The following is a 22822-nucleotide window of genomic DNA, read 5'->3' on the forward strand; positions in this document are numbered from 1 at the left end:
TACACTTGCACGCCAGTATGCTACTTCAACATTGCCCATGCAGGTAAAGGAGAAAGTGGCATATGCGAGGCCACTCAAACCCTCCTTCTGTTTGTCGTGCATAACCATGGTCTTATCAGTGGTTACGCTCCTTTTTACACTTGCGTGGCAGTATTTGACTTAAAACATTGCCTGTGCAATTCAACAGTGAGAACATATGATTATTTCAGATATAATTGATCCCTATAGCAGTGTTTTTCAACCACTGTGCCGTGGGAGATTATCTAATTTCACACATTTATGATAAAAACAGTTTTTGCAAACCAATAATTATAGTCTCCAAATTATGTGTTGTTTTTGAGTGTTGGTGCTGTCTAGAGCCGTGTAATACTCTTCCATATCAGTAGGTAGCAGGCGGTAGCTAATTGCTTTGTAAATGCAGGTAAAAAGGCGTCTTTTGCTTAAACTAAAAATAAACAAAAAAGGTGAGCGCCCTTAAGAAAAAGGCTTTGCAGCTTAGGGAAGGTTATGCAGAACGAAACTAAAACTGAACTGGCTGCAAAGTAAACAAAAACAGAATGCTGGACAACAGCAAAAACTTACTGTGGAGCAAAGACAGCGTCCATAATGTAAATCCGAACATGACACGACTATCAACAATGTCCCCACAGAGACGGATAAAAACAACTGAAATATTCTTGATTGCGAATACAAAGTAGATGCGGGAAATATCGCTCAAAGGAAGACATGAAGCTGCGACAGGAAAATACCAAAACAAAAAGAAAAAAGTCACCAAAATAGGAGCGCTAAAACACTACACACAGGAAAACTGCAAAAAACTCCAAATAAGTCATGGCATGATGTGACAGTACACCTACTTTGAGACAAGAGCTATATTGATGCTTGCATGGTTATGCTTTTAAGTCCATCCATTTTCTACCGCTTATTCACTTTGGGGTCGCCGGTGCCAAATCTCAGCTACAATCATATCCAACAAATGTAACAATGACTTAACTGTTAACTGAGTTGATGATTTCTGCTTTTCAACGCAAAAAATGTGCCTTGGCTCAAAAAAGGTTGAAAAACACTGCCCTTATAGGAACAAAATGCATATCAACCGTGATAGACTTTGAAGGTCCGAGTGCGCGCGTATTCAAAGTTATTGCTGCAAAACATGTTTGTTTCCTCAAAATGCATGCCGCGTAGTGATTATTTATGCTTCGAAAAGGTTTTGCCATAGTGGCGGCAAAGAGGATGCAAAGCTCACAGCATCATCAAAAAACACACACAAAAGGTGCTGATGCAGTAAAATGAGATTTCTACTCATCCTGCCTTTGAAACATGTTACATTTCCTTCTACGGTCAAGGCAATTCAGGGCAGCGTCACCTTCCCCCCCCCCGATGCGTCTTGAGTGCAAAGCCAAAGGAAGAAGCCGGGGTCTAATAAAAAAGGCCTAAAGGTGGGTCACGGGCGAGGCGTCCATACTTGCACATGTCGGGGCTGAAGCGGATGGAGAGGCTCAGAGGGCTCAGCGGGCCCATGCACGAAATGTGATGACGCGGGTCTGTTTCTAGTCAGGGGCGCAATCCCATTTTTATTGGTGCTCCCGGCGCCAACAGCAGTGGAAGAAATATTCCTCCTTTTTTTTCGGATGTAAAATTGCAGAGAGAACATATTCAGTATTCAGTCTAGAGCAGGTAGTGGTTTGGTGGTTGATATGTGTATTTACCTCTGACAGCTGCTATTCACGCAGGTGTCTGTGGGCAAATGATTCTACTGCTATCAGACACAGACAACTTGAATGAGTTGGATCAGCAGCTTCATCCGTGTACACCGCTTGCATTTTGTCACTTGGAACGACGCAAATTCATGCAAATGTTCACAAAATTCCTGCTAAGAAATATAAAATGACGAAAACTCCCTTTTTAAACAGCAGTCAGACAGATATTAAATATACTTTCAGGGCGAAAAGTTACACGCAAACAATCTTGGGAATCGTGCGGGAAATAACCTTGCAAGATCCATGCGTACAAAAAAATGTCAAATTGGTCCACCTCACATAGAGAGGAGAAGTCTAGCAAAACTCTTAGCCATTATGGACAACACCTCCCACCCGCTACACTCGGACCTTGCGGAGAGAATGCGCACGTTTAGTGGAAGGCTCAGACTCCCAAAATGTAACACGGAACTACACAGGAGGTCCTTCATACAGACAGCCATCAGACTATAATGCATATGTTCCTTCTTGACTGCACTTAAATGTAGAATATATTTATAATATTCATATATATGTGTCATATCCATCCATCCATTTTCTACCGCTTATTCCCTTTCGGGGTCGCGGGGGGCGCTGGCGCCTATCTCAGCTACAATCGGGCAGAAGGCGGGGTACACCCTGGACAAGTCGCCACCTCATCGCAGGGCCAACACAGATAGACAGACAACATTCACACTCACATTCACACACTAGGGCCATATATTATTTATTATTATTATTGTTTAGTGAAGTGAATTATATTTATACAGCGCTTTTTTCTAGTGACTCAAAGCGCTTTACATAGTGAAACCCAATATCTAAGTTACATTTAAACCAGGAGCAGGTGGGTAAAGTGTCTTGCCCAAGGACACAACGGCAGTGACTAGGATGGCGGAAGCAGGAATCGAACCTGCAACCCTCAAGTTGCTGGCACGGCCACTCTACCAACCGAGCTATACCGCAATAAAATTGTTTATTTTGAACGAACTGTGGTGCTGAATTTCCCCCAGGGATCAATAAAGTACTTTCTATTCTATTCTATAGTGAGAAGGAAAACTCAGCCTGGAAAAAAAAGCTGCAAATGACAAGCCGGCGATGGTTTGACGCGGTTGACTTCTGTTTGTCACAGTCCTGGTGCCAACTTGGACCACCTGCTGCAAACTGCCTGAAGGCTCCACAATGTTACCGAGCCGCTAAACTGTGACCAATTCCGTCTCTGCAGGTAGAAAGAGACCCACTGCCTCGCTCTCTCCGACTCCTACACAAAAACACACAGACGTGCGGGAGTGCGGGCGTGCATCTACAAAGTGACGAGGCATTACGGTCGAGTCTCGAACATACGCGGTAACTTCATCTAAAAAAAAAAAATAAAAAACCTAAGTATCTAGGACAACTTTCAAAAGCAACAAGTTATTACAAGTGGCATGTAGAAAATGATGAGGCTACTTGTGTGCGCTATGCGGCTGAAAAGACGGGACTTGCGACAAAAAGTTAGACGAATTCAGATTGAATGGGGTAACCTTTGTGTGCACGTTTCTGCCAAAAACGCCCCAGAGATGCATGTAAAATAAGTGTGCAAGCATTAATGTGTAGTTAAGAATCCACTCACCTGATGGGCATTTCCAGCATTGGATGTGCTGCTTCTGATCTGATCCACTTTGTCTCTCCTCCTTCTTCTTCTCCTCCTCCTCCCTGGTACCCCAGCTCTGCCCTGTCCTGTCTTGTCCTAGGTGGCCCCCCCACCCCACCCCAATGCACTGCCAACCTTCTCCACTTCAATCCGAAACACAAACACTATGTTTGTGTGTGTGTGTGTGTGTGTGTGTGTGAGAGTGCAGCCGAATGGGCTTGGGACCGGGGCAGTCAGTCTCCCCTTGCCTCTCTCTTTTACTTTCACAGAAGCAAAGCTGGACACATCGTGGACTCCTAGTGTGTGTGTGTGTGTGTGTGTGTGTGTGTGTGTGTGTGTGCTAGCTGATGTACCTCTCCTCGCCTCTTAGACTCACTTCACTAACACTCTTGCTCCGCTGCCTCCAGGAGATGGACTCGGATTAGGACACAGCCAGTGTGAGAATCTCTTCCAGCCTCCTTCTCTCCTCTCTCTCTCTCTCTCTATCAAGCCGGCGTGCTACCCTCCTTCCCTCTCTCCTCGCTGAAGCTTCTTTCTTTGCATTTCCTCCTGGGAAAGCTGTGCACACACCAGTTGTCTCTGCCTTCAGCTGCTCTCTCTCTCTCTCTCTCTCTCAGCCACTACATATAAAAGGCATGCTTGTTCAGCCCCTCTCCTCAGTATCTTCCTGGCGCTCTCCGCCTGCCTCATGCTTTTCGTTTACCCCCCCCCCTTTCTCCCCTCACAGCCAACCAAGCTCCATCCCTCCTTCCCTCCCACCTCACTTTTCTTTCTCACTGTCAAAGTTGCCTTTCAAATGCTGATGAGCAGCCGGAGCGAAAGAATGAAGGAGAGTGGACGGTCGAAACAAGTGCGAGGAGATTCCGTCACACACACACACACACACACACGTCCTCTTCCTCCGTCGCCCCGTCCCGTCGGAACACACCCGTGAGTGGAAAACGGAGAAATAAGATTCCAGACAATTAGGTAAACCAGAACAAAAAAAACAACAAAAATAGTGTAATATTTGAATTTTTTTTTCCAGCTCTTTGTAAATTTCATCCCTTGAACCAGAATATTAGAGCTCACAGTGCACAGCAAAATACTTCACTTTATTAATACTTTTATTATCCATCAATCAATCAATGTTTACTTATATAGCCCTAAATCACTAGTGCAGGGGTGCCCACACTTTTTCTGCAGGCGAGCTACTTTTCAATTGACCAACTCGAGGGGATCTACCTCATTTATATATATCATTTATATTTATTTATTTATGAAAGAGACATTTTGTAAACAAGTTAAATGTGTTTAATGATAATACAAGCATGTGTAACACATATAGATGTCTTTCTTTCACAAAGACAAGAATATAAGTTGGTGTATTACCTGATTCTGATGACTTGCATTGATTGGAATCAGACAGTAATGATGATAACGCCCACATTTTCAAATGGAGGAGAAAAAAAGTTGTCCTTTCTGTACAATACCACATGAAAGTGGTTGGTTTTTGGCATCTAATTCATCCAGCTTCCATACACTTTACAAGAAAAACATTGGCGGCAAATTCCGTAGCTTGCTTGATTGACATTCACGGCACCCGAGGGTCTTGTGAGATGACGCTGGCTGCTGCCTGTTCATTATTATGAAAAAATGACAGAGAGGAAGGCGAGAAACACTTTATTTCAACAGACTTTCGCGCCGTCCCTTCCGTCAAAACTCTAAAGGCCGACTGCACATTTCCTATCTTCACAATAAAAGCCCTGCTTCATGCTGCCTGCGCTAACAAAATAAGAGTCTCGGAAAGCTGGCGTGCACAAGTGATGTGCACGCCAGCTTTCTGAGGGATCGCTTGTGCACGCCAGTTTTCCGAGACTCTGTATTTAGTTAGCGCAGGCAGCATGAAGCAGGGCTTTTATTGTGAAGATAGGAAATGTGCAGTCGGCCTTTAGAGTTTTGACGGAAGGGACGGCGCGAAAGTCTGTTGAAATAAAAAGTGTTTCTCGCCTTCCTCTCTGTCATATTTTCATAATAATGATCTTGCAGCAGCCAGCGTCATCTCACAAGACCCTCCGGTACCGTGAATGTCATTTAAGTGACGTCTTGGTGAAGATTGATGATCACTAATTTTTAGGTCTATTTTTTTTTTTAAAGCCTGGCTGGAGATCGACTGACACCCCCCCCGCGGTCGACTGGTAGCTCGCGATCGACGTAATGGGCACCCCTGCACTAGTGTCTCAAAGGGCTGCACAAACCACAACAACATCCTCGGTAGGCCAGTGGGACGTTGGTGACAATGACTGAGAACCTTGTAGAGGACGAAAGCAATGGATGTCGAGTGGGTCTAACATGATACTGTGAAAGTTCAATCCATAATGGATCCAACACAGCAGCGAGAGTCCCGTTCACAGCTAGACCGTGTAATATTTTATACGTAAGTAGTAAAACCTTAAAGTCACATCTTAAGTGCACAGGAAGCCAGTGCAGGTGAGCCAGTACAGGCGTAATGTGATCAAACTTTCTTGTCTTGTCAAAAGTCTAGCAGCCACATTTTGTACCAACTGTAATCTTTTAATGCTAGACATGGGGAGACCCGAAAATAATACGTTACAGTAAGTATTAGTGTTAGTAGATTGCACAGTTCAGTACATATTTCTGTATATCGGTTGGGAACATCTCTACGATGCTGATCAGACAACGCTTAGGATGGTTTCCTGTGGACGAAACTCTCGCTGCTGTTTTGGAATCGTTTTGAACTGAACTCTCGCGGCTGTGTTGGAGCCACTATGGATTGAACTTTCACAGTATCATGTTAGACCCGCTCGACATCCATTGCTTTCGGTCCCCTAGAGCAGTGGTTCTCAACCTTTTTGCAGTGATGCACCCCCTGTGAATAATTTTTTAATTCAAGTACTCCCTAATCAGAGCAAAGCATTTTTGGTTGGAAAAAGGAGATAAAGAAGTAAAATACAGCACTATGTCATTAGTTTCTGATTTTATTGCTCATTTGTAGTGGTCTTTCTTGAACTATTTGGAAAAAAAGATTTAAAAATAAACTAAAAACTCGTTGAAAAATAAACAAGTGATTCAATTATAATCAAAGATTTCTACACATAGAAGTAATCATCAACTTAAAGTGCCCTCTTTGGGGATTGTAATAGAGATCCATCTGGATTCATGAACTTGATTCTAAACATTTCTTCACAAAAAAAAAAATCTTTAACGTCAATATTTATGGAACATATCCACAAAAAAAACTAGCTATCAAAACTAAATATTTCATTGTTGCATTTCTTTTCACAGTTTATGAACTTACATTAATATTTTTTTGGAATTATTATTCAATAAATATATTTATAAAGGAATTTTAAATTGTTGCTATTTTTAGAATATTAAAAAAAAATCTCAAGTACCCCTTGGCATACCTTCAAGTACCCCCAGGGGTACGCGTACCCCTATTTGAGAACCACTGCCCTGTCATTATTGTCACTGGCGTCCCACTGGGTGTGAGTTTTCCTTGCCCTTATGTGGGTTCTTCCGAGGATGTCGTAGTGGTTTGTGCAGTCCTTTGAGACATTTGTGATTTAGGGCTATATAAATAAACATTGATTGATTGATATTCCGTACAAATGACCACTAAATGGTAACACACGAATAATTTTTCAACTTTTAAGTCTGGGTCCACGTTAATCAATTCATGGTACAAATATATACTATCAACATAATACAGTCATCACACAAGTTAATCATCATAGTATATACATTGAATTATTTACATTATTTACAATCCAGGGGTTGGGATGAGGAGCTTTGGTTGATATCAGCACTTCAGTCATCAACAGAGAAATGGACATTGAAACAGTGTAGGTCTTACTTAGCAGGATATGTACAGCCAGCAGAGAACATAGTGAGTTCAGATAGCATAAGAGCAAGTAAATACATTAGGAGTACATTTGATTATTTACATTAGGTTATTTATAATCCGGGGAGATGGGATGTGAATGGAGGAGGGTATTAGTAAAGGGTTGAAGTTGCCTGGAGATGTTGTTTTAGAGTGGTTTTAAAGGAATATAAAGATACACTTTTACACCTGTTGGGAGTGCATTCCACATTGACGTGACATAGTAAGAGAATGAGTTAAGACCTTTGTTAGATCAGAATCTGGGTTTAACGTGTTTTCTGGAGCTCCCCCTGGTGTTGTGGTTATGGCAGTCATTTACGTTAAGGAAGTAGTTTGACATGTACTTCAGTATCAGGGAGGTGTAGCGGATTTTATAGACTAGGCTCATTGCAAGTTGTTTTACTCTGTCCTCCACCCTGAGCCAGCCCACTTTGGAGAAGTGGGTTGGAGTGAGGTGTGATCTGGGGTAGAGGTCTAAAAGTAACCAGACTAGCTTATTCTGGGATGTTTGGAGTCTAGATTTGAGGGTTTTGGAGGTGCAAGCGTAATCGAAAAAGGGTTGAATGAGAGTTCCCGCTAGAATCTTCAAGGTGCCTTTGTTGACCAGAGAGGAGATTCTGTAGACGAATCTTGTTTTTTGGTTAACTTTTTGATTACCTTGGTTGCCATTTACTGCATAAGAACAGTGTGAGTTATCTGCTGATAAAGCTAACATTAATAAACATTTGATTCTTCTACATATAAGACAAGCAAAATAAAGTGTTTCAACAAGTGTCCTAGTTAAAACCCCTGCATTAAAATAAGGCTGATGTCATCTTATTCATGACTTCAGAAAGCCCTTGCAAATGAAGAAATCAAACTTTTCTAATAATGAGTGGAAGGAAATATAGCTTGCATTAAAGGCTGGGCGATATTGCCTTTTTTTTTTTTTTAATATTGCAATATTTTTAGGCCATATCGCGATATACGATATACAGTGGGGCAAAAAAGCATTTAGTGAGCCACCGATTGTGCAAGTTCTCCCACTTAAAATGATGACAGAGGTCTGTAATTTTCACCATAGGTACACTTCAACTGTGAGAGACAGAATGTGAAAAAAAAATCCAGGAATTCACATTGTAGGAATTTTAAAAGAAATGTATTTGTAAATTATGGTGGAAAATAAGTATTTGGTCAACCATTCAAAGCTCTCACTGATGGAAGGAGGTTTTGGCTCAAAATCTCACGATACATGGCCCCATTCATTGTTTCCTTAACACGGATCAATCGTCCTGTCCCCTTAGCAGAAAAACAGCCCCAAAACATGATGTTTCCACCCCCATGCTTCACAGTAGGTATGGTGTTCTTGGGATGCAACTCAGTATTCTTCTTCCTCCAAACACGACGAGTTCGTACAAAAGACAATTTAAGTTCAATGAACCCTAAGATGTTGAATAAATAATACAGAATTCTCCTTGCCTGGTGGTTCACATATTACTAGGGTTGGGAAGGGAAATCCAGTTCCTGTTGAGAATCATTTGACCGTTTTGTTACCTTATCGATTCCTATGGGCGGGCATGACATCACCGTGCACGGCGCCATAAACGCTGGGGAGTTATTCACGAGAAAGGTATACCGGTACTGTTATACTACTGCTAAGTGGATGTTTCATCAAAGGGAGGAAATACTACCAGAAACATTAGCCCACAAAACATGTGACAACTTTGAATGGATGACATTTCGATCCCCTTGCGAGCCGGAAGTGAATCTCCACCAGCAGCAATATGACCATGTCTGCTCTTAAAGGCCTACTGAAAGCCACTACTACCGACCACACAGTCTGATAGTTTATATATCAATGATGAAATATTAACATTGCAACACATGCCAATACGGCCTTTTTAGTTTACTAAATTGCAATTTTAAATTTACCGCGAGTTTCTTGTTCAAAACGTCACAGACTTTGGATCCGCTTGAACTGAACTCTCGCGGCTGTGTTGGGGGGGGGGGTTGCCCACATCTGAGGTCCTCTCCAAGGTTTCTCATAGTCAGCATTGTCACTGGCGTCCCACTGGATGTGAATTCTCCCTGCCCACTGGGTGTGAGTTTTCCTTGCCCTTTTGTGGGTTCTTCCGAGGATGTTGTAGTCGTAATGATTTGTGCAGTCCTTTGAGACATTTGTGATTTGGGGCTATATAAATAAACATTGATTGATTGACGGACTGTCAGGAAATATTAGCGCTGCACCACTCTCCGCTAAAAGTCGTCTGCTTTAACCGCATAATTACAGTATTTTGGACATCTGTGTTGCTGAATCTTTTGCAATTTGTTCATTTAATAATGGAGACTATAAAGAACAATGCTGTTGGTGGAAAGCGGTGGATTGCAACTGTTTTTAGCACCGAGACACAGCCGGTGTTTGTTTGTTGTGAAGCGGAGCGGTCAAGCGAACATGTTTTCTCTACGTCAACCAGCATGTTTTTGGATGGGGAAATTGTGATATATATCTTACCAGAGACATCTGGATTATTCGTCATCCTGCAGTAGCTGTTTAAAAGGCAGCTGTGAGCTTGGCTCCTCTGAGACACTGCGTGTTCACCGCAGCCAACCGACCTCCAGGTATGTCTTTACAATCTTTAAAATCTCACTAAAACACTATTAAAACAAGCTGATAAGGGATTTTTCAGAATTATCCTAGTAAATGTGTTTTATCACATCTGAAAACGCTCACACTGCCGCCACCCAGAACAGTCGCTTTTTATATTTTTTCTAGTCCTTCACTATCAATATCCTAATTCACAAATCTTTCATCCTCGCTCAAATTAATGGGGAAATTGTCGCTTTCTTGGTCCGAATTGCTCTTACTGCTGGTGGCTCCAATTATAAACAATGTGAATATGTGTGGAACCCTGCAACCCGCGACGTCACGCGCACATACTTCCGGTACAGGCAAGGCTTTTCTATTAGCGACCAAAAGTTGCGAACTTTATCATCGATGTTCTCTACTAAATCCTTTCAGCAAAAATATGGCAAGATCGCAAAATGATCAAGTATGACACATAGAATGGACCTGCTATTCCCGTTTGAATAAGAAAATCTAATTTCAGTAGACCTTTAATACTGCAGGTCTGTCTGTCATGCCAGCGCCTCATTGTAACAACAGTTATTAACTGTAAACATGAAATGAATGCTTCTCATGCATAACATGACGAGAGCATGTCCAATTGGCTCAGTGGTTGCACACCTCCTCCCGGTCTGGGAGCTGTTCTCCACATCAGAGACACCGACCGGAATTAAGGTAGTCAGAAAAATTGCATATACTTTATTTTTCTGCAAAAAAACACCGGCAGTTAATGTTTAGAATTGATGGTTACAGAGTTGTTGCTAGTTTTGAGTAGTCAGTCCAAATATTTAAATGACAAAACCCTATAAAGACACTTTTTAAAGCTGTGGGCCTCTTAAAAGGGATCATAAGATGTTTTTGTTTTGAGATTTAAAACTCTTCCTTGTAGTGCACATAACATGTAATGGTGGTTCTTTTGTCTACATTTTGCACAAATTGTTTTACAGACCATCGTCAAGCCACTTTCTGACCGTCTCGTGGCCTTTCCCCGCCATCTTTGTTGTAATTTTTAGGACTTCCACAGTGGGTTTACTAACAGATATATGTTTTAACTATAGCCTAATTTGTATTTGAAATGGAAACAGCACAAGATGCATGTGCATGTACGAGCCAGTAAGCCCCAAAACAAGAGGATTACAAAAAAGAAGGAGCGTATTGACTACACCGGACTACAATGGTGGACGCATGCAAAGTTATCCATCCATCCATTTTCTACCGCTTAGTCCCTTTCGGGGTCGCGGGGGGCGCTGGCGCCTATCTCAGCTATAATCGGGCAGAAGGCGGGGTACACCCTGGACAAATCGCCACCTCATCGCAGGGCCAACACAGATAGACAGACAACATTCACACTCACATTCACACACTAGGGCCAATTTTAGTGTAGCCAATCAACCTATCCCCAGGTGCATGTCTTTGGAAGTGGGAGGAAGCCGGAGTACCCGGAGGGAACCCACGCATTCACGGGGAGAACATGCAAACTCCACACAGAAAGATCCCGAGCCTGGATTTGAACCCAGGACTGCAGGAACTTCGTATTGTGAGCCATGCAAAGTTATTTTTGGGTAAATTTACGCCATGTAAGGATAATCCAGTGACGTCATTGGTGCAAAAAAACTTTACAGGTTTTGCAAATTCCAAACTGCTCATTTGGCGGAAGTACTATAAAGAAAGACAAGATTTTTTAAAATAAATATCTGGACAATGCCTCCACAGTTTGATTTCAAAATTTTGGGAATAATGCAGATTCCAAACACACAACAGGTACCAATAGGTAGGAAAAGTTGGTTTTGCATAATAGGGCTCCTCTAAAATCTTACTGTTTGGTTTGTATATTTGTGTTTCTTTTAAACTAAACAGTTGATGCCAATCCACCTGTTAGCTGTTCTTTTTATCCAAAAAAATGTGATAAAGAATCAAACCATTTAGTAAAATCAAATTGTCAAGCCTAAACTAAAATGGAATGAGAATCGGAAAAATCTTATCAGTTGCCATCTCTATTATGGTCTCAGTGCATTGTAGATTCTATATTTTTCTAATTTTGCCGCTATGTCACCAGCTAAAGCAAATTTGACCACGTGAGCTCGTACACGGCACACTATTGGCTGATGGCGACCAACCTCAGCATTGTGCTTTGCTCAGCGGCCGTCACCTCAGTAGCTTTGTGTATGTGCACATGGACGCATTTGATCGGATTAAAAAACAAACTGGATTAAAAATGCTTCATGTAAATACGCCATTCGTAATATTCTCACCAGATCACACACGTTCGGATCAAAATTTAACCGCAATCGAGACGGGTGGTTTATACCGAAAGTCATTTGGATTGCAGCGCATGAAATTCGGGTTAGAATTGTCCTTACTGCACTTGTCTTTGATGTCAGCTATACTTTGGTGGTGGAAAGGGGAAAAATGAACCGTATTTTCCAGACTATAAGGCGCACTTAATCTCCTTTTTTTCCCCTTAAAACTCGACAGTGACTCTTTTAACCTGGTGCGCCTAATGAGCGGAATAATTCTGGTTGTGATAAGTGTGACCAGTAGAAGGCAGTCAAACATAAGAGATATGTAGTCTGCACTATGATGGCAATATGACTGAAGTAAACAACATTTTATATGTTCCATTGAAAATATACAACATTACACACTGCGCTCAAAAATCTATCAAAATGTTTTAGCGCGACTTTGGTAAGCTATGAAGCCGCACTGCTAGATGTGCTGTGGACGGGACTCTCGCTGCTGTGTTGGATCCGCTATGGATTGAACTTTCACAGTATCACGTTAGACCCGCTCGACATCCATTGCTTTCGGTCCCCTAGTGGGGGGGAGGGGGGGTTGCCCACATATGTGGTCCTCTCCAAGGTTCTCATAGTCATCATAGTCACCGACGTCCCACTGGGTGTGAGTTTTCCTTGCCTTTATGTGGGCTCTACCGAGGATGTCGTAGTGGTTTGTGCAGCCCTTTGAGACACTAGTGATTTAAGGCAATTGAAATGAACATTGATTGATTGATATTATGGTGTGTGTATATTTTTTGGCGTTGTTTCGCAATATTATGCAAAAGAAACTTTTCTTTCCAAAGGTACCTGCTGATCTGTATTTGGGATCTGCATAAATTCTGAAAAATTGCGCTCGTCCCTCTTTGTAGTGGATATGCTTCTTTTTCTCTGTCTTCTTGTTATGGGACGTTCATCCTCCGCTGTTGCCATTTGTAATATAAAGTAGTATAAAGTTGTTACTTGTATCTGTCAGTAGAGTCGTCATGAAAGCGCTAAAACATATCGGTGTAGTGAGTTTACTTTATTCACCCAAGGAACTTCTGTTATTAGTGAGTTCCGGTCGGACGTTTTTTCACGGGACACTTTAAGTGTTTCCGGGTGAGGAGATGCTGCTCCGTTATCGAGTAAAGTCTGAATGTCATTAAAACAGATTCACCTTTTGACACTTCTTCCACTCCCATCCTTGCACGCTACACCGCTACAATACTTTTTCATAACATGGTCACTACTGCCTAGTTTCTCTTTTCATATTCTTATTTTACGGTTATATTTTTAGTTCCATTGTTGCCTTTTATTTTTATTCTTATTGTAATATATTTATATTTTGTTTCCATTTATACCCTCATTATTTACTTTTTAAATAAACCTCAACTGTGTAAACTGCTGCTGGAATTTTAATTTTCCTGAAGGAACTCTCCTGAAGGAATCAGTAAAGTACTATCTATCTATCTATCTGCAACAAAGATGACGGGGAGAAGACGCTGTCGAAGGTGAGCCACGTAAATAATACCGCCCACATAACAGCGCATCCTGTAGCGACTGTCAGAAAGCGGCTTGAAGATGGTGTGTAAAACCATCCATGCAACATTTTGACCAAAGAACCACCATTAAATGTTATGTAGACCACAAGGAAGTGTTTTCAATTTAGAAATCAATAAAAACAATATGACTCCTTTAATGCGCTCCCTCTCTCTTTATTATATATGTATATATATATATATATATGAAAAAATATATTAAAAAAATACACCATTCATCTGCAGTGCGCCTTATAATCCGGTGCACCCTAATGTCTGGAAAGCACGGTAATAGTCCTCTAATAAAGAGATTGTCTAACTGTTGTCTCCCCCCATTCAACATGTACCGAAGAAGCTTTATATACTGTTTAGTGCATGGGAGACAAACTCTGGCCCGCAGGCCAAATTTGGCCCGTCGTGTAATTTCATTTGGCCCTTGAGGCAATATCAAATTAACATTAGAGCTGGCCCGCCACTGTAACACCGCATTCACCACTAATACTCATCAACCCTCCCAATTTTTCCGGGAGACTCACAAAGTTCAGTGCCCCTCCCGAATTTCTGCCGATTTCCACCCGGACAATAATATCGGGGGCGAGCCGTAAAAGCACTGCTTTTGGCGTTCTCTACATGTCGCCACGTCCGCTTTTCTTCCATAAAAATAGCGTGCCAGCCCACTCACATGATATATGCGGCTCATACACACACACGTGTATGCAAGGCACACTTGGTCAACAGCCATACAGGTCACACTGAGGGTGGCCGTATAAACAAGGTTAACACTGATACAAATATGCGCCACACTGTGAACCCACAGCAAACAAGAATGACACACACATTTTGGGAGAACATCCACACCGCAACACAACCGGACAAATACCCAGAACCCTTTGCATCACTAACTCTTCCGGGACGCTACAATATACACCCCCGCTACCACCAAACCCCGCCCCAACTCAAACCCGCCGCCGAAAAAAGGCATTAAATTTGTGTTTTTATTTTATTTGATATGCCGTTGATATTTCTTAATTGTTTGTATTTGAAACTGGATTTTGTATGTCACTATAAAGTTATATAAGCCTTGCTTGGTCAATATTCAATGCAAAACGTGTTTGGGTCCCTATTAAAAGGTTAATTTGTTCAACCTCGGCCCGCTGCTTTGTTCAGTTTTAAATTTTGGCCCACTCTGTATTTGAGTTTGACACCCCTGGTTTAGTGTGTTGCTTTAAAACGAGACCAGCAAAAATAAAAGTATGATCTGGTGTGTCATGTGTCGATGTAACAAAAGAAGAGATAGTTGTCTTAACGAGCTGTTTCATTCACACCTTTACATCTACTCCAAGTGCTAACTGCGAGCTTTAAACACATACATACAATTTTGAGACATGAAGACGCGTCGCAACCCATGCATAATATAAAAAGCACGAAACAGATCCATTTCAAAGAGAGAAGTAAACAAAAGTAGTGAACAGGGAGAAAAAAAAAATCATACGTAAAAACTGATGTTGGACAAGCAGAAATGCACAAAGCCATGTTTGTTCACACTGCTTATTCAGAGCCTGCAGTGAGCCAACGCGTCCATATTTTTAATTAGAAAAACGCACGCGGGCTTAAAATGTTAATATTGTTGTAAAGGTATGTTTTGAGCATGTGAAATGTCATTGTGCTAATTAGTCTAATGGGGTGCACAGTATTAAATGTAGGATGCAGTGCAGTTTGACCACAGCCACAATAATAAACATATTGCTAAATAAATCAATACCTTCTCTGACGGTGTCAATCAAAACTGACAGACCGTTTGCTGCAGCTGTCGGGACTGTCTGCAAAGTACGAAAGAAGGGAGTACATCTTATACAATGACTGCAAAAAGACAAGTGATACTGACATGCAAGTGAGTCTTCAAGCTGGCCATGAAAATACTCCAATCTTAGATATTACGCAGGGAAGAGGATATGCAAGGGCGACATAATTTTACATCGTGGCATATATAGTATATAAGTCAATTGACATTTTCATATTTAAAAATCCTGAAGATGAGCTATTGGTTGGGTTTGAAATATGAAATGTCAGCCTTAATGACTCTTCCTGGGGACCATTTTTCTTGAGTCTTATCTTGACACTTAGAAGAAATGTGTTTGGCTGCGGTGATAATGTGATATAAATAATGAGAGTTCTGCAAATAAATAAACGTGCTTTGAAGGCATCAGTATTGTGCCATTGCTTGTATATTGAACTACAATATTTGAATATCATAAATCTTGCAGAATTTGGAAACTTTGTGAACAAAAAAAGTCTCACAAACGTAACAGACGTCAGCAAATAAACATCTAAACAGATTAATAGTATGTTTTGCTTTGGCTTTTTTGTGCTACTATACTACAGGGCTTCACGGTGGCAGAGGGGTTAGTGCGTTTGCCTCACAATACGAAGTTCCTGCAGTCCTGGGTTCAAACCCAGGCTCGGGATCTTTCTGTGTGGAGTTTGCATGTTCTCCCCGTGAATGCGTGGGTTCCCTCCGGGTACTCCGGCTTCCTCCCACTTCCAAAGACATGCACCTGGGGATAGGTTGATTGGCAACACTAAATTGGCCCTAGTGTGTGAATGTGAGTGTGAAAGTTGTCCATCTGTGTTGGCCCTGCGTTGAGGTGGCGACTTGTCCAGGGTGTACCCCGCCTTCCGCCCGATTGTAGCTGAGATAGGCGCCAGCGCCCCCCGCGACCCCAAAAGGGAATAAGCGGTAGAAAATGGATGGATATACTACAGGTTGAAAGTGAAAGTGTGCTGACTTTATTGCAACACAGTAATGGACCGCTGTCCACTTAATAAAATACAGCAAAAAGTTGACAATAATAAAAGAAAAACAAAACATGCATCACAAAATCAACTTTGTGTGAAGAGACTCACCTTCCGGGCGTAAGAGTGAATCCTCCCTTTGCATTTGTGTGGTTGCATCACCTGCACAAATTACAAGAATTAATGGTGGGGACACAAATTCCCTTTTGCTCGATTAAAAAGCATTTAACTTATTTTTAAACTGGCTAATCAAATGTTTGAAAAGCACAAACTATGATTCCATGTATGCATTTTATTCAAGCTTATTAAAAGGTGAGTGGTTTTATTGTATTTTTAATGTGCATTTTATTAAATCATATGTGCAAAGATATTTTTGCACGTGAATAATCAAGAATGTTGAAGTACTAGTAAAATGGAAAAATAAATGCTCTTTATATGCTGAATTGTGTTTCATTTTATCCATTAAACCAGTGGTTCTCAAATGGGGGTACTTGAAGGTAAGCTAAGGGGTACGTGAGATTTTTTTAAAATATTGTAAAAATAGCAACAATTCAAAAATCCTTTATAAATATATTTGATAATACTTCGACAAAATATGAATGTAAGTTCATAAAGAAATGCAACAATGCAATATTCAGTGTTGACAGCTAGATTTTTTGTGGACATGTTCCATAAATAAGTTAAAGATTTCTCTTTTTGGGAAGAAATGTTTAGAATTAAGTTCATGAATCCAGATGGATCTCTATTACAATCCCCAAAGAGGGCACTTTAAGTTGATGATTACTTCTATGTGTAGAAATCTTTATTTATAATTGAATCACTTGTTTATTTTTCAACAAGTTTTTTAGTTATTTTTATATCTTTTTTTCCAAATAGTTCAATAAAGACCACTACAAATGAGCAATATTTTGCACTGTTATACAATTTAATAAATCAGAAACTAATGACATAGTGCTGTATTTTACTTCTTTATCTCTTTTTTTTCAACCAAAAATGCTTTGCTCTGATTAGGGGGTACTTGAATGATGAAAATATTTACAGGGGGTACATCACTGAAAAAAGGTTGAGAGCCACTGGGGTAGAGGAACTATTCAGTTTTGTCTTAAGGTGTAAATATTTGCAACAATGTGTGCCACCTGGCCTTTGATTGATTGATTGATTGAAACTTTTATTAGTAGATTGCACAGTACAGTACATATTCCGTACAATTGACCACTAAATGGTAACACCCGAATAAGTTTTTCAACTTGTTTAAGTCATTAAACCATATGCAATTATCTCTCCAATCCGCAAAATATTGTCTAAACATCCACGAATTTCAGACGGCCATTTGGAATATTGCACTCCAAAATACTTCAGCGATTTTCGTAGATTCTGCATGAGTAAACGTCATGGGGGGGAACTCCTCAGCACCCTGCTCATATCAGCCAAATTGGAAATATGCAAAAATGGTTAGTGTGTCTGCCTCACAATACGAAGTTCCTGCAGTCCTGGGTTCAAATCCAGGCTCGGGATCTTTCTGTGTGGAGTTTGCATGTTCTCCCCGTGAATGCGTGGGTTCCCTCCGGGTACTCCGGCTTCCTCCCACTTCCAAAGACATGCACCTGGGGATAGGTTGATTGGCAACACTAAATTGGCCCTAGTGTGTGAATGTGAGTGTGGATGTTGTCTTGTCTATCTGTGTTGGCCCTGCGATGAGATGGCGACTTGTCCAGGGTGTACCCTGCCTTCCGCCCGATTGTAGCTGAGATAGGCGCCAGCGCCCCCCGCGACCCCGAAAGGGAATAAGCGGTAGAAAATGGATGGATGGAAAAATGAAGTATCCCAAACTTCTCTTTTGTAAAGAAAATCTTTACATAAAATATGGGCATCTACATCAACAATTTAATTTGCCTGAATGGATGGACAGGAAGAAAAAAAAAGGTAATATGCAAAAATGGGAACGAGATGTGCCTTTCATTATTCAAAATCCCTATGTAAGACACGAACACACTTTTTGATGCATTCTAAATCGTAAATACACAGAAAATAAGTCTGTTGACAATGGAATTAATATTTTGTGACCTGAGTAATAAATATTAAGAATTAGTGATCTTGTCATTTTAAATGCTAATGTTAAGGACCTACTTTCAGCGAGGTAACTAACTTATGCTGCTGTATTATCCGGCCCGTGTCCTGCTACAGGTGGCCGGTTTCTGACTTCTAAACTGGTGAAAGTTACATTTAGATCATATCTCTCACCTGAATAGTACAAACCCCGTTTCCATATGAGTTGAGAAATTGTGTTAGATGTAAAATAAACATAATACAATAATTTGCAAATCCTTTTCAACCCATATTCAGTTGAATATGCTACAAAGACAACATATTTGATGTTCAAACTGATACTTTTTTTTTTTTTGCAAATAATCATTAACTTTAGAGTTTGATGCCAGCAACACGTGACAAAGAAGTTGGGAAATGTGGCAATAAATACTGATAAAGTTGAGGAACGCTCATCAAACACTTATATGGAAAATCCCACAGGTGTGCAGGCTAATTGGGAACAGGTGGGTGCCATGATTGGGTATAAAAGCAGCTTCCATGAAATGCTAAGTAATTCACAAACAAGGATGGGGCGAGTGTCACCACTTTGTAAGCAAATTTTCGAACAGTTTTAGAACAACATTTCTCAACGAGCTATTGCAAGGAATTTAGGGATTTTACCATCTACGGTCCGTTAAATCATCAAAAGGTTCAGAGAATCTGGAGAAATCACTGCACGTAAGCCATGATATTACGGACCTTTGATCCCTCAGGTGGTACTACATCAAATACCAACATTGTGTAAAGGATATCACCAAATGGGCTCAGGAACACTTCATAAAACCACTGTCAGTAACTACAGTTGGTCGCTACATCTGTAAGTGCAAGTTAAAACTCTACTATGCAAAGCCAAACCCATTTAACAACACCCTGAAACATCACCAGCTTCGCTGGGCCCAAGCTCATCTGAGATGGACTGATGCAAAGTGGAAAAGTGTTCTGTGGTCTGACGAGTCAACATTTCAAATTTAATTTGGAAACAGAGGACGTGGTGTCCACCAGAACAAAGAGGAAAATGACCATTCGGATTGCTATAGGTGCAAAGTTCAAAAGCCAGCATCTGTGATGGTATGGGGGTGTATTAGTGCCCAAGGCATGGGTAACTTACACATCTGTGAAGGCACCATTAATGCTGAAAGGTCCATACAGGTTTTGGAGCAACATATGTTGTCATCCAAGCAACGTTATCATGGACACCCCTGCTTATTTCAGCAAGACAATGCCAAGCCACGTGTTACAACAGCGTGGCTTTGTAGTAAAAGAGTGCAGGTACTTTCCTGGCCCGCCTGCAGTCCAGATCTGTCTCCCATCAAAAATGTGTGGCGCATTATGAAGCTTAAAATACGAAAGCGGAGACCCCGGACTGTTGAACGACTGAAGCTCTACATAAAAGAATGGGAAAGAATTCCACTTTCAAAAGCTTAAACAATTAGTTTCCTCAGTTCCCAAACGTTTATTGAGTGTTAAAAAAAAAGGTGATGTAACACAGTGGTGAACATGCCCTTTCCCAACTACTTTAGCACGTGTTGCAGCCATGAAATACTAATTATTACTTACAGAAAAAAATTAAGTTTATGAGTTTGAACATCAAATATCTTGTCTTTGTAGTGGATTCAAATGAATATGGGTTGAAAAGGATTTGCAAATCATTGTATTCCTTTTATATTTACATTTAACACAATTTCAAAACTGATATGGAAACGGGGTTTGTCGAAGACTGTTGTAATAAACTGAGAAGATGGTCAACTTTGACCAGACATGGCGACAAAGACGCAAAAAGATGCTTGCGTTGCAGCAACTTTTGTTTTTCTACCCCTTCGTGTGGATTCAGTGGGTTATGATTAATTCTTCATCTAAACGGGGAGATTTAAACATCCCATCAGTCATTGATTGATTGATACTTTTATTAGTAGATTGCACAGTACAGTACATATTCCATACAATTGACCACTAAATGGTAACACCCGAATAAGTTTTTCAACTTGTTTAAGTCGGGGTCCACTTTAATCAATTCATGGTAAATTGAGAGCAGACTTTGAACAGTGTTTGCTTTATTGTGTTCTTAAGTTTGTATTTCTTGTTTAGAACTTAGCAATACCTCTACATGATGCTTAGTGTTTCACTAAAGCTTAATGGTTTAGCACACAACTTAAACAACTTGTTGCTCATCCTCCTCATATTCATGCTGAAAAATATAGGGTTTTGGATCATAATTTTTCCCAGAGTAATTGTTGTTTTCTCTCAAAAAGTATGCCATGAGTAGTAGTGTTGTTGAAGGGAACTGTGATTCCCACTTGCATGACACTGACCATGTGACCGTTAATGCTCATTATCTCATAAAATGGCTCAGGAATCTGTGATTTATATTATATTGTAATAGTGTTAACTCGCCTGGCTCTGATGTACTCTGTCATGCATTCATCGTGGTATTGTTTTTAAGTCTGTAAAGCACTGTGTTGCATTTCTTTGTGTTTGAAAAGTGCTTTATAAATAAAGTTTGATTGAGTATGACTGATTATTTTGATCGAGGATAATCGCTTCAAAATAGAGGCATCTTGTTTTTCCATTATACTGGTATTTTAAACACTAACTTAAAATAGAGGTTTTATGATGCCAGCATCTTAACGAGGGAGCAGATTACAGTTCCTGTCAACATCTGCATTGAAAATAAGTAATATGTCATGGAAAGTATGGAAAAATAAGGGACACGTAAAAAAACCCAGTGAAGTTGGCACGTTGTGTAAATGGTAAATAAAAACGGAATACAAGGATTTGCAAATACCTTTTAACTTATACTCAATTGAATAGACAGTACAGAAGATAATTAACATTCGAACTGAAAAACTTTGGTATATTTTGGAAATATTAGCTCATTTGGAATTTGATGCCTGCATCATGTTTCAAAAAAGCTGGCAAAGTGGCAAAAAAGACTGAGAAAATTGAGGACTGCTCATCAAACACTTATTTGGTACATTCCACAGGTGAACAGGCTAATTGGGAACAGGTGGGTGCCATGATTTGGTATAAAGGATGCTTCCATGAAATGCTCAGTCATTCACAAACAATGATGGGGCGTGGGGCACCAATTTATGAACAAATGCGTGAGCAAATTGTCGAATAGTTTAAGAACATTTCTCGACGAGCTATTGCAAGGAATTTAGGGATTTTACCATCTACGGTCTGTGATGTCATTAATAGGTTAAGAGAATCTGGAGAAAGCATTGTACGTAACATTGAATGCCTGTGACCTTGGATCCCTCAGGCGGTACTGCATCAAAAACCGAAATCAGTGTGTAAAGGATATCACCACGTGGGCTCAGGAACACTTCAGAAAACCAATGTAACTACAGTTGGTCACTCCATCTGTAAGTGCAAGTTAAAATTCTACTATGCAAAGCAAAAGCCATTTATCAACAACACCCAGAAACGCCGCCGGCTTCGCAAGACCCTAACCCTAACCCAAAGCTCATCTAAGATGGACTGATGCAAAGTGTAAAAGTGTTCTGAGGAGTCCACATTTTAAATTGTTTTTGGTAACTGTGGATGACGTGTCCTCCGGAACAAAGAGGAAAAGAACAATCTAGGTGAATGATTTGCAAAAAATATAAGTTTTTCAGTTTGAACATTAAATATCTTGTCTTTGCAGTGTATTCAATTGAAAAGAAGTTGAAAAGAATTTGAAAATCAATGTATTCTGTTTTTATTTACATGCCAACTTCACTGGTTTTGTGTAGAAATGTCCAATAATGGCTTTTCTGCCGATATCCGATTTTCCAATATTGTCCAACTCTTAATTACCGATTCCGACATCAACCAATACCAATATATACAGTCGTGAAATTAACACATTATGCTGCCTAATTTTGTTGTGATGCCCCGCTGGATGCATTAAACAATGTAATGGCACTGCCATATTTATTATTGAAGTCACAAAGTGCATTATTTTTTTTAACATGCCTCAAAACAGCAGCTTGGAATTTGGGACATGCTCTCCCTGAGAACCACTACAACTGTGGGAAATACTATACTTTGACTTTCTCTAAGTCTAAGGAAGTCCGGAGTTGGGTGGGGTTGAGGTTGAAGGGGACGGGGGTGTATATTGTAGCGTCCCAGAAGAGTTAGTGCTGCAATGGGTTGTAGGTATTTGTTCTGTTGTGTTTATGTTGTGTTACGGTGCGGATGTTCTCCCGAAATGTGTTTGTCATTCTTGTTTGTTGTGGGTTCAGTGTGGCGCATATTCGTAACAGTGTTAAAGTTGTTTATACGGGCACCCTCTGTGTGACCTGTATGGCTGATGACC

General features: G+C 40.6%; 1 protein-coding gene across 1 annotated transcript in view; it reads right to left on the reverse strand.

The window, feature by feature from the left end:
* npas1 (neuronal PAS domain protein 1) overlaps nt 1–22822 on the reverse strand; it is a 402493-nt gene that overhangs the window by 364217 nt on the left and 15454 nt on the right. Inside the window, 2 exon segments of the mRNA XM_061878625.1 lie at nt 15407–15464; nt 16549–16599. The gene's annotated coding sequence lies outside the window, so the exon portion shown is untranslated.

Source organism: Nerophis ophidion, linkage group LG18 (assembly GCF_033978795.1).
Source record: "Nerophis ophidion isolate RoL-2023_Sa linkage group LG18, RoL_Noph_v1.0, whole genome shotgun sequence".
In the NCBI taxonomy this organism is placed as follows: Eukaryota; Metazoa; Chordata; class Actinopteri; order Syngnathiformes; family Syngnathidae; genus Nerophis; species Nerophis ophidion.